Source organism: Apteryx mantelli, chromosome 1, assembly GCF_036417845.1.
Source record: "Apteryx mantelli isolate bAptMan1 chromosome 1, bAptMan1.hap1, whole genome shotgun sequence".
NCBI classification, from domain to species: domain Eukaryota; kingdom Metazoa; phylum Chordata; class Aves; order Apterygiformes; family Apterygidae; genus Apteryx; species Apteryx mantelli.
The window spans coordinates 47,318,914-47,332,685 of NC_089978.1; positions in this window are offsets into that span (position 1 = coordinate 47,318,914).

The following is a 13,772-nucleotide window of genomic DNA, read 5'->3' on the forward strand; positions in this document are numbered from 1 at the left end:
CTGCTTGTCAAAAAGGGTCAATAAGCAGGGCCACAGCAAGGCTGGGACAAAATCGGTACTCCAAGCTGAGACAGATTTTGCTTTTTTATCACCAGTGACAACAAGAAAGGGTGCAGATTCACCAGAAGCAGGTGAGCCAAAAGTAGTATAGTATTGGCTGAAAATATCCCAAGATAGTATGATACTCCTGTCCAAAAAGTCTGAGAAGAAGTTTTGCTATCTCCCACATGAGGAGAGCTTTTGTAATCAAGAGGTTCACATATCAGTGGCATCCCGCAGACATCAGTGAAAGGCAAGTAAGGGAAAGTCCCCCTGAGAAACACTGACACCAAGAAAACCAGAATTAGGCTGAGTTAGATTTGGTGGGTAATCACCCACTTCCAGGGAGCAACTCAGTAACCCAACTGTGGGACCTTCTTTCAGGACATACAGGTTAGTGAGAAGGAAACTGAAACAAGTGAGTGGAGTTGTCAGAAGGCAAAACTTTTGCTGTCCAATAGAAGTTTGAAGAAAGGAAAAGCAGGAGACTGTTAAAGAATCCTCAGGAAAGACTTTGGAGGAGGTTTTGTGACAGGAGGGAAGTTTCTTCAAGTTTAGGGGACACTAGGAGAAACACAGAAGAGGTAACCAAAAAGTGAAGCTTTTATTTTATTTTTATTTTTAGCATGAATGGGGTTAAACTGGCTGATCCTGAAGATTTGGAAGGGGTGTCACTTGCTTTCCTATGACTAAGATTAGAAATACTGGCAAGCCAATTGCAATGGTCTTAGTAATATCACCAGGTCTGCACCAGGTACAAATCATGTTGAAATCTAGACCTTGGTCTCCTAATTAGATCAAGAAAGTAAGTAGCAGATGGAGAAATTAAAGAAAGAATATGAAGAAATTAGGAGCCTGTGATGCAGGCAGTCTGTTGCAAATATAAATGTGCTTTCTCACTACTGTATTTTGCCTAAATGGATCATTTAGAAACAATTTTTGTGTTACATTTTCTTCAGAACATTCATTGGCTCCTTCTGGAACATTTTAAAAGTATTTTTACTTGTTGGTTGGCCATGTGTATGTGATATGACACAAGCAGCTTGTGAGAGTACTTTCCTGCTCCTTTTTAAAAAGGAATCAGTAGTCTATGAACTGTATTTTCAAGGTGAAATATCACTCCATAATAATACAGTTAAAGGTAAGTAAATGATCTACAATGAAAAATTTGATTGAAACATTTCCTCTTTTTTGTGGCTGTTGGAGAACAAATTGCATAATAAGGCTCAGATTTATTGTCTTGTCAAATTCATGTCCTCATGAATTTACTGGGGCTTTAGAGCTTTTGAATACCTTCTTTTGATATTTGTGGCTCAGTAGATTAGGGAGAGGAAAAACTTTGCCGATGTTTCAATGAGGCAGAGCGCAATGAAGCATAAAAAGCCTCTTGTTTCTTGTGGAGAGTTTTAATAATACTGTGAACATATTTTAGTTTCCATTTGGGGCTTGGGAAAGAAAAACCTGTGATTAGACATGAAACAACAGCTGAGGACTCCATAGTCAGCTTTTTTTTTTTTTTTTTTTTTAATAAATGAGCCAGTCCTCATTCAAACACACCGACTAGAGGAAGACTGAAAACAAAATAGTCAAGATTAGGAGACTAATCTTACTGAAAGTTTCAAGAATGGACACAAGATGGAGTAAAGTAGAGAATAACAGCATGTCTGGGCATTGATTCCTTCTTTACACAAGAACACAAGAAGAAGAAAGACCAACGGTCCTAGGCCAATGGCATCGACTTTTCTGCATCCACCTTTCTTAAGCACTTTTGCCTTAGTGAAAAGTAAATGGAGCGGTAGAAAACTGAACCTGGGAGTGAGTTGTGGGTTAAACAGCATGGATGATGTAAGGCCCATTGCCTGAGGTCATTGCCTTGTTCTCTTATTTAGCAATAGTGATGTTACCTTCAGATCATAACTGGAAGACATAGGACACAAAAACTTCTGAGAAGGAAGTCAAAAATGAAAAAGCTCATTTTCTTGTGCTTGAGAGAGTAAAAAAGTACTTGTAAATGAGTGTCAAAAATGACAACTTCTATTCATTTTTAATTGGGGGCAATAATGTACCATCCCTTTATCCCTTCCCATCTATACCATCCCTTTCATCAAACTCTCTAGTGAACAGGAGGATGAGCAAAGAAATGGCAGAGCCTGGACATCTCTTTCCACCCTGTGCTACTCAGCACTGCTAGCATAAACTCCATCCAGAGCACAAAGAAGGAAATGAAATTGCTCAGACAGCACAGAGAAATGAGAACAATTATTGCCAAGCAAATGTTGAATTTGAAAACTCTTTAAATTAAGTCCCTCTGTGGACTTCACTGGTGACCAGTAAACACGGCATGGCTTAGCCCACCTTAAAAGTGCAATAAAAATAAAAAGGTATGGACTCTTAATATAAATGTCTTGCAGCAGAGAAAGCTGACATGGGGTGTACACATGGAGACCATGCGAGAACTAGCTAGTGAGCTGGAAATTCACATGTTAACTTGTTTTGCAGTAATTTTCCTACACAGACAAGCCCTTAGGTGAATTCAGTCTCTTCCACAAAGCGGATTTCAATTGTAGTTGTTTACAGTATTTACAATTCATATTATTCAGGCCAGTGCAAATTGTAAAGTACATCTTGTACAATCAAGCTGTAATCAAAATTCACTTCCACAGACAATCCAAGCATTTGAGCTAAGAATATACTTTTTAGAGTGTTCTTATTAGTAAATTCTAAGCATTAAATTACCATAGTAAGCTTACATAAAAGTGTTGATTATGTTTCCATTCTAATTTAATTAATATTCATAGGAAGTATTTTTCACTATTTGCTCAGGTATGATATCCAGTCAGTTCACACTGATATACATTTTACCTTGTACCTTATAACTTAGCAAGGCTATCAGGATTAAGTAGTCCGTAGAACAAGGAGGTAGGTATAGTCTTCACTTCTGTACCACAGAAGCAGTAAAAAGGAAGTAGTATAAATTGGCGGAAAAGGGAGAATTTTAAATGCTAAAAGAAATGCAAGAAACATTCCCCAAATGGATATAGTTATGATACTATACTGATCATGAAAATAAAATATTATAATGAAATAAATGTCAAGACTCAACCTTTCTGCAGTGCAAGATCATGCTTTACCCATCTGTAAATGGGTATATTATAATTACACCTCAGCTAATTTAACCCCTATTTATAACTGTTATATATGTTTCAAGCATATTCCCTCAGACTGAAGAAACTATTCCTGTAGTGCTTTAGACTCATACATATACTCAAAGCAACAATTTTACGCCCTTATCATAAATTCTCAGTCTAATACTTTTACCTAGTTCTAACCAGTTTTGTTTTGTATTTTACTGTTCAACACCAGTCATAACAGTTTGATTTGGTATTCAAACAGCAGTCGCACATTTCTGTTGGGATACCATTGTTGATTAATATTAATGTTCCCTTAAATTGAAGTAATACCCAACTGTCCTCACATTTATTCAGTGTGAAATCGTAGCCTTCCAAAAGATAGATCACGGCGGCGTAACGCTACATCTTTCTGTCCTCAGGGTTCGGAGGCTGAACCTTAGAGCTGCCAGACAGCTTTGGGAAATTTGATCTCACTGCCTAAGCCTGTGAGCTGCGGGATGCTCATCATCCGAGCGGGCAGGAATTCTCCTACACAGGTCAGGTGGTAGGAGCCCATGTGAACAAGCACGATAATCATTAATGTCATCCCAGAGATGAGACAGCCTTCCTTGCTGACAGCAGTAGTTTCTAGCAGTTCCAAGAGCACAGCTTATTGATGGGAGAACTGTGATTTGTAGAATGTTATGGGAACAGCACAGCAGGTTTAAAGCAAATCCAGTGGTGTCTGATTATTTGATAAAATAACTCCTTAAATGAAACACAAAATAGTCACACTCTCTAAAAAACAAAATAAATTTAAAAGAAATCAGATTGATTTATGAGTTGCACATTTAAAAAAAGTGTTCAAGGGAATGCCTTTTACCTCATACAGCAGTTTATAAAAGTGATAGATGAGCTTGGCAAGAACAACAGGGATTTGATCCATTGCTTGATTGCATTATGACTAAAGTTGAAATAGCATTTTTCACTGATAGGATCAGATCAAAGATCTACTTCACAGAAAAATAAAAAAAGATGAGACTCAGGTATGATGCACATACAAAATTAACTTTTCTTCTGAAATAATTCTGGGTGTGCCTTCAGGTATAAGCACACTAACAAAAAAAGAGGTAACTGATCTTTTTACTCTTCTAAGATCCACAGTTGACAAGGAATTCTCCCACTAGCCACTAGTAACAAATAATTTCAGGGTGTCCCAAAGGACTTGCAAATGTTAACATCCCTTCAGTCAACATTAGTTTGCCTGAGGAATCAATGCACAAATCTATTGAGGATTTGGTGCAGTCACAACTGGCATAATCCTCACAGCCCAGAACTGTCATCAGGAGTGTAGCATATCTAGAGAGGAAGATAAAGGTGGTCCATTAACATACAGGCGGTACCGTGTTAGGTTTCCTCTGATTAAGGTCACAGGCATAATATCATTTTTGACATAAAGCAATTTATGCCCATATTATTCTATGTGCTTATCTAATATGATGATGATGACTACAGCAAAGTTCAATTTCTAGTTGTCCTAAAGTTGTAAACAATAAAGGAATGGCAGCTGATTGCTTCTTAGAGTGCCATATTGAACTTCAGAAGAACTTAGATTAAAACAGATATTACATATAGGCAGATACTATAAATAGTATGTAAATTCCAGTGAAACATTCCCCAGCCAAAAAAAAAACATACCAAAAGACTCTATGAAGTTTGAGTAGACCTCACCATATCAACCAAACTTCTGTAGAAATACTTAGACATGTCAGTAAATGAAGGCATAGAAAACTCAAATGTAAGCAAGTATTTTGATCTAAGGGGCAGCATTCTGCCTTTTACCTTCCAAAAGGAGCATTTTCTCTGCTTTACATAGTGCCATCAGTACAGAATAAGGAAGAATTTCAAAACTGGAGATCTGCTGCCCAGAAGACAAGTAGAAATTTGAGCTGTGCATCAGAGTTAAGTGCTAGGTTACTTCTTCTGAGAACTCTTGTTCAAATGTACATCAGACCATCCAGTGGGGATCTGTATGTTTAATAAAGCCATCTACTCACACTCAGAAGACCTGCAAATAGAAGACATACAGCGACCAGTCTTAAACCCACCTACCCTATTAAGAGACTCTGTTTGCTTACCAGGTATAGCTTTGGAGCATAGTTTCATTTAGTAGGCAATATTTCATATATCGACCAGACCTGGCCAGACTTTCAATCTGAATTCCAGTAGTACTCACTTCAAAATGGAAATACCTAGGAGTGCCATGATGAGGTAAGCAGGTTGCTGAAGATGTATGAACATGCTTAAACTGTAATTATTCAGAATGTGCTAAGCTTTGTTGGCCATTTACAGTACTATCTACCTTTGTCAGGTATTTTATGGCATCATTTTTTTTCTCCCAAATGACTTCTTCCAATTAAGTGCTGTTGTTTTTTTTTCCTAGACTTCATTGCTCCTATAGTAATATTTCCTTATAGAGGTGGATACAAATTACGCAGCAGGAATATTAGCAATACAAAAATTGACCAATAATTACTATTATCCCAACAGTATGATATGTATAACTGCACCAGATCTCTCCATATTTACATTTGCAGAAGCAAGGATGAAAATCCACTTGCTCACATGACTTGCATTGATGAAAATATCAATACAAGGGTTTCAAGTTCATCAAGATTTTTACTGCAGTCTTCTGAGTTCTTTAAAAACAATAATGTAGTTTCTGACTCTTCAATAGCCACTACAGAGCAGAGTCTCACTGACTTTTAATATAGCATCATAAAAAATTGTTCTGTTTTAATTTGTCTGGAAAAGCCCACTAAATGGACATCTCATTAATTTTTTGTTTTCTTCAGAGTTTACTTTTTATAATTTTAAGACTGTAAAAGGCAGTTTCATTGCCCTAAGGACAGATGCAAACCGTCCACAATAGAATTCCCTGTCTGCTGAGCTACTAAGTAGTATTTAGCAATGGAGTTTCATTCAAATAGTGACTTTTAAAAAGAAAAGCAGGTGCTGTCTCTTGGAGTCAGTTGTGTTTGTGCTGTCTAGACTGGCATGTTTTCCTGAACAAGGAGAACAAACAACAACTAAACCTCAGGATTCTCTTTCCTGGGCAATCTTTGCCACCTGTTTGTAGTGCCAGAGCAAAGACACCAAAGTATCAGCAAATCTTTATGTAGATATCAGTCTGCTCAGCTCCTAACAGAGTACCCCATTCCCAGCATGTTTAGCACCCTCTTTTTTTCCTTTCTCCTCTCTGTATATGCGCACATATGCTAGTTTTGCCTCACAGACATCCACTCTCTGCGCTAGAGGTGCCTTCTCAATGTCAAGCTTCAGGCTGGTGGCCAAATGTGCCACCTAAATCATGCTCAACAGGAATCTCACTCTGTCTACAATCTTTCAGCCACATGGAAAAGTGAACATTGCTGCCCAGACCTCCCCAAGTAACCATTAAAAGAACCATTTACATTTCCTATGTAAAGATTTAACAGGTAAAGGAGGACTACATATGAAAGGAAGTTACCTGGGTGGGAACTCTAGTTTAGTTAGGAAGGGACAATAGCTAATTCTTTCTAACATTACATTATTATTGAAACAAAGAAACAGCTTTGCTTATTCCCATTGTTGTTATGTTTATTGCTCCTGTGAAAGTGGCACAAAAAGCCACTAATTATAACCTCTAACAGTCAATCATTTTGTACTGAATTAAAAAAAAAATCAAAAACAATACAGAAAAGTGTTTGAGTCTACACAAAAGGGTTTGCCGATAGCATTAGCTGGTATGGCACAGTAATGACCATTAGCTTTTATGTCTGTTTTACCAAATGGAAGTTGTGATAATAAGTTCTCCTCTATGCAATACCTAGAAGAGGAAATGAGTGCTCCTTTTTCAAGATTTTGCTTTCTGAATAAAATATTTGTTATAATACTAGTGGCCTTCCTAATCATCAAACATGAATTTATATTTAGTAGTAGGAGCACTTTGTAGGAGCACAAAACTGATTTTTAATGTGAATATTAACCAAAAATCCTAACTACAGAAACTGTCTGTAAGGTAAATCACTGCAGCAACCTGAACTGAGTTTCTTCAGTTTCTTATTGCTGTTACTATTAGCAACACAGCAAACAATTTCAGTGGCATATCAGTATAATCAAAAACGGGCTAGAGGTCAGCAGTATGATGTGAGCTAGTCCATGGCACTTGGACTCAGCACCTGAGATTAGTTCTTGGCCTTCTCATTTAGTAACAAAGGCATAAACCATACAGTCATTGTTAGAGTGAAGATATATCTAACTTCTAAGGGCCTGGGCTTGCAAGGGGGACCAGCCCTGCTAGAACAGTGCCCAAGTACTGCCTAAGTCCTCTATGTAAGTGCTTTTAAGAACTTCCAGGGTTTCAGCTGAATCACTCACCTTAAGAAAATAAGGGAGATATTAGAGGGATCACAAAGGGGAGTAATTTTGCCAAAGTGCTGGGCTAGGAAATTTGTCTTTCAGTTGCACTCCAGATACTTATCAAAGGAAAGGTTGTGTTTGAGAGCACCCTTACACTGACAAGAGACAGGGTAAATCTGGATTTTAAATTAGTTTTGTGGATGGAAAGAACAAGACCTTCTAGAAATATTACAGAGAAAGAACCTGCAAGTTTCGTCCATACCTTGGTTTTGTGGATGTGGTGGCAGGCAAGACAGTGATGTTTCCCTGCTATTGCCCATCTTGATCATTGCAGACAACCTCTTTGTAAAGGACTGGATGACATTTTAGTTGTGTTGAGCTTGAGCTGACAGCTAGATATTCACAAGAAGAGAGAAAGGCATGCATTTGAGTTCAGGTGGGGAAAAATGATCTGAATAGAAAGAGATCTGTGAACCACCAAGGTCGAAAGAGAAGCTCTGTGTGAGTTTGTGGATTCTGCTGCTTGAAGATAAGATGAAGAAGAGGAAGGCCAAGAGAAACTCCTGTGAGCCACTCATCAGAAGCTGAGGGTTTAGGAGAGTCCACCAAAGAATTTGAAGTTGGGAAGACATCCAAGAGAACAAATAGTTGAGAAAGACAGAGGAGGACAAAATTTTGAAAGAACATTCCTATCTCAACCGTATCAATTGAGCATTTTTTCTGTAATCTGGTAGAAGAAGAGGTTTTGATAAAAGTAATACTTGTGAGGGCCCAGAGGGAAGTAACAGGTCTCAATCGCCCTGACCAGCCTTGCCTGGGACCAACACCCCCTGTCCATGGACCCAGGGGCCCTGTTTGAGCACAGCGCTGGGCACCCAGACAGGGCACCCTGAGCTATGCTGTAGGTAGGCCAGTCTCCAGTCCTGGTTTCTCCTGTTCCTGACTGGACATCGTGGACAGACCCCAGACCTCACATGTCACCTTGCCTTGCTTGACAGTCACCAAATGGTTGGCAGAACCTGCCCCAACAAGCAGCCTGGCCCAGCTCAGTTCCTGAGGGACTGGGCCCTGGTTGGTGAGGGCACAACCTGCACTGGGGTCACCCTCAGCTACCGGCTTGTCCCACCTCATGGAGCAGCCCTGCTCTCACTGCTCCCTGATGCTGGCTCTTGGAAATAAACAGTAGGAGCCAGCTGGTGGTGAGCCAGCATGCCTCAGAGAAGAGGGTCCACAAGCAGTGCATGAGCCTGTTCAGCGAGCCTGAACTGAAGAGGATTTGGGACCAAGTCTAAAGGCTATTGTGGAATCTCAGTGAGCTACATCACTTCTGAAAATGGTCTTTCAGTTCCCGTGACTTAGGCACTTCTGAGTTATCCTGTCTGATGCATACAGAAGAGCAGTTACTAACTGGCAAACAATACATCTTGGCTCATCAGGGAATATCTTGTTCAAATATATGGTAAGAACAGCCATAACTCTTGAAGACACCAAAGGATTTGTTTTGCAGAGAAATCTGTTATACATACCCACACTTATGTATGCACAAATTGCATGCTATAAATTGCAAGAGGGCTGAAGATTTCAGCTGGAAAGGTACCATATCAAAAACAGTTAGCAGTCTCAACATTTGCTTTCCAGGCCTCTGCTTTTCTGGACTGAAGAAAGCATATCTAGCACTAACAAGGATCAAGGGAGGCATTTTGCCTCTAGTTTATGCAAAACCTTCTGACTTAAGACATGCTACTCACCTCCCTCACTCCCTCTCATTTGTCTTTTAAATATAGCTAGCAATAAGAGAATAACTCTGCATCTCTATTGCAGGCTGGCACAGGTATCCTGAATTTTCAATACTTCAGGTGCAGTCATCCAGAGATTGACTCTGATGACCAAAGCCCATCAGATTAGAAAAAGGAAAAAATAATTGACTGATTTTGCCCCAAATGATTAAAATATTTAACTCATGGAATGTGCACAGAGCCATTGGTTTTCAGTATATTTAATGCTATGCTGGATTATGAATAGAACATTTTTTGAGATTTCACTAAAAGTTTCTGAAACTCTTAAGTTCACATTCATTTATTTACTTGAGATCACCTTGGCCTTACTATCAATTCTTTACAATAAACAGTGAAATGTAGTTAACAGGGTGCTGTCAGAGATATTAATAAAGCTGCCTATGCTGTCAATGAAAAACTATCTGCGATAGCATATTCTGGTGGAAAAAAATCCTAAAGCTTTTCAGCAAGGATGTTTACTGATCTCCATCATTCACTCACTGCTATAAACGTCACCTGAAGCACTGAGTAAATATAAAGTAAACTTACCAACAAGTGGCAGAAGTCCATCAGAAGTCCATTTTACACTTAGAAAAAAATCATTTGTAAAATAGGTTTCTAAATTAGAAAAGTAATAATTGTAAAATAGTTTCTAACCATTTTATAGAGAAATAAAAAGATTATTGTCAACAAATAAACAGGTGTATGCATTGAGGCAAACTCTAAGAATTGGACCCCTAGAACAGCAAATTCCCGTTGCTTTATTCTTTTACTGCGTTTATTACGGTTGCATTCAAAAGTATTCTTTCATTCTGATCATGTAGGAAACCCAAAAATTCCATCTAACCTGGCATCCACATTTTTACAGTCACTAAAAAAACCTTAACTTGAATCTGTATTACAGCTATAAACTCTGAATGTTACATCAGCCAAAACCAATTAATTTTTGTCACTAATTTTTCAACTTAGCATATCTAGAGCAAAATTTTTAAAGCTTGTACCTAAGGTTAGATGTATAAATCAGTATTCATTTGTTCCTGCAGGACTTTCAAAACTGATCCTCCCTAGTGGTCTGTGACTCATTATGTAGGCAATCAAGGACCAGGCCCAGGGCCTAACTGCAAAATTAAGTTATTTGATAATGTGGATGTATCTTGAGATCATCATCCGAGCTCCCTTCTATAAACAGTGACAACAGATAAATACCTAACATAACTGGGCAGTTATGTTCTAACAGCCCATCTTGGGTCAGAGTTAGGTGAATGAAGACCCCCAGTAATATTATTTGATTGTGGGAAGCATCTGAGAATCAAGAAGAGCATCTCTGTTTTATGGTATGGGTCAAAATCTAGATCTATATTCAGCTGCTTTTTGAATATCAAGCAGGAACAAGTATCCCTGCTTCACCATCTGGGCACAAGCAGGACATTGTCTCAAAGATGTCTCAAAGTTGCACTCCTAAAACAAATGCTTAGATTTACAGCTTGAATCCACATAGAAACTAAAGCTGGCACAGAACATAGAAAACTGACTGCTGGGCAGACAACCTCACTGTCAGTATTAACCCAGTGCTCTACAAGCAATACTATATGTTTGTGGGTTTTCAGGTAAAGTTTAAGTTGTTGATTTTGACTAACAGAGCCATAAATTGATTTAGGACCTCATAGCCTGGTTTCCCCATTCACCAGTCTAGACAAATAAACTGCCAGCAGCTTGTTTGACAGCCAGTCCTTCAAACTGACTTCACTTTCAGTGGGCAAACAAGAAGAAAAAAATAAGGCAATCCAAACAAAGAAACCATTAACCCTTGCCTGCATCAGGAAAGAGCAAACTTGCTGCTCCTGGTACTCCTTGTAAGCCCTCTTTCACGCATTAGACCTCTCTGAGAAAAACATAGTGAGCTTAAGAGGCTATTTACATCTTTCAGCTGAGAATAATTTCAGCTGATCCCCAGCACCTTCACGGATTTGTTTTTTGTTTTTTGTTTTTTAAAGAGAATGGTGCAAGGTCAGCTGCTCAGCTGCTTTTGTAGAGCCTCGTGTACTTTTGTGAAACTCCTCCATCCTCTTCACCACCATTCTCCTCTCCGTGAAACAAAAGACTTCAATAGCCATCAGTCTTGGCATTTCATAAGATAAGGCAGCAGTTACTTGTGTAGCGAGGACCAAAGACAGGCTACGAATATAGCACTGCAACCATTTTTCATGTGGAAGTGTTAGAGCAGTCCCCAGCAGATGATACTGTAGAGTGTCAGCTGTCCAGGTAACAAGCAGGCACTCTCTTAATGTTTCACTGTGTTCTTCTGGAAGAAACTTTTGGCTCAGACAAAAGTAAATTTCATGCTCAGAGTCATCTCCTTTGAAAATACCTGCATGAAAAATTAATTCTTTAGTAAGGTCTGAATTCTTAAGGATTAAAGCATTAAAAAAGATGTGCTTACTCTCATCAAATTTGTTGGCATAGGCAGCTGACTGTTGTCTGCTTTGAGGTGGTTTGTTACTCAATAAATCCTCTTAAGATGTCTGTGAACACTGCAAATTTTCGCATACGTCATCAGTAATAATTGGCTAATATGGAGAAGGGCTGCACTATTTTTACGTGGGGGATACTGAATTTTTGCTTTGTCAGAGAATGGGAATGTTTCATGACTCAAAGTTATGCTTTAAAGTTTTGTCTTGGCCCACCCATCTTGGTAAGTAGTGAGGGGGTTGGCAGAAGTCCTCTACCCTAAAAAGTTTAAAAAACATTTCCACTGCACAGATTTCCCACGAGTTGAGTTGGCATGTATCACAACATCAAGGTGTTTTCATTTTCTTACCTGAAATGAACCTGATGTATTTTGCAATACATCTCCAAACCAGTCAGCTTGTTGGTTCAGTTGTGGCTGAAATTGCGCTGAAACATAATAAATAATGTTTTGATAACCAGATCAGTGATGCTGAAGCAGTTCAAAGTACAAGGAGGTGGCAGAGGGACAGACAAAAAAGAGGAAAAGTGAGCAGCAGTCTTGCAGTGTCAGCTGAGAAAAAGAATTGTACTTCAAGCCCAGCAAATATTTCAAGAATAGATCAGCCTTAGCTCATTCCTGCTTTTAAGATTTGATAGGCTTCCAGGCAGCTCAAAGAGATGATTGTCTAGACCGTACAGACCGTTGAGCAGGTCCTAGGACGTGCACAAGGGTAATCTGCCAGTACTGCTTTGGCACGTCAAAGGCAGTTATATATTCTTTTTCCACCATCCTCTAGTATTGTGTCAGTCTGGTGCATCAGGTTATATGTCAAATTTATATCATACTTCACCCTGTAAATCACTACAAAATCAGATATAATGACTGGATTTTGGATCTAGTGGAGCTACATTACACATTTCATTGTAAGTGGTACTGAAGAAACTTACAGCAGCATCTCCACACCCAAATGGAAAAAAAAAGGTTTTCTGGGAGCAACTTTTTGCAAGTGCTTCTAAATAGCTTTTTACACAGTCAGAGAGTGCTAATTTCAAAAGACAATATACGCCCCAAATACTAGCCAAAAAAGCCTTATGACTGAACTCAGTCATACTTGATTAGTCTTGAACAATAGTTTTAAGTCTATCTTAATTCTTCTGCTATATTTATGATTCATGTGCAGCATATTGCACAGGATTTCCCAGTGAGATAAGGAACTATTTTAATGATCCACTTGTCCAGTGGCACATGTAAACCTCAAATATACACTCAAGAAGACTTCTGGATCGCTTCAGTCCCTGTTTTAGCGACAGCTTCTTTTTTGTTAAGGGAACAGCCCCGGCTGCCCACAGTCCCCCGTCCTCGCAGGCCATCCGTCAGAGCAAGAATTGCTGCAGATATTTCTTCTTTTCAGTGAGGGTTCCTGTGCAGCAGGAGCGGTTAGTTGACAAACACAACCTTTTCTGACTGGTTTTGGTGCTCCCTCTCCCACCCCCAGACATTTGATCAGGCCTACAGCCCTGATCCATTTTTCCATCAAGCTATAACCACCCTAACAATTTTCTCTACCACATCTAGGCTACTCTCCAACTCAGGCAAATAAACTGCCACAGCCATTTAATGCATGGTCCCATGCAAACGGAAAAAAAAAATGGAGAAACCCTTAATTACTTGAACAAGTCCAATCATTTCCCTTCTTTCTTTCTTCTGAAATAACCTAAGCCTTTTCAAGCCACGTGGGAAAGTTCTTTTCCCATAAGTATTAGGAAAATATGATTATAAGAACAGCCAATAACAGGAGCAGAGTAGCATGTTTAGAAACATATTTTAACTGTACCAAGGATGTTTGGAGAACTTACATGGTGACTCAGTTGTTTTGAAATCTGTAAGTCTCAGTACAGAATAAATAATATAGAGTACAGTCATACCTAAATGTTCAAAATGCTCCTTTGCCCTTGATATATGTTTAATAAGAGATTATCATCTCAACAAAAAAGCTTA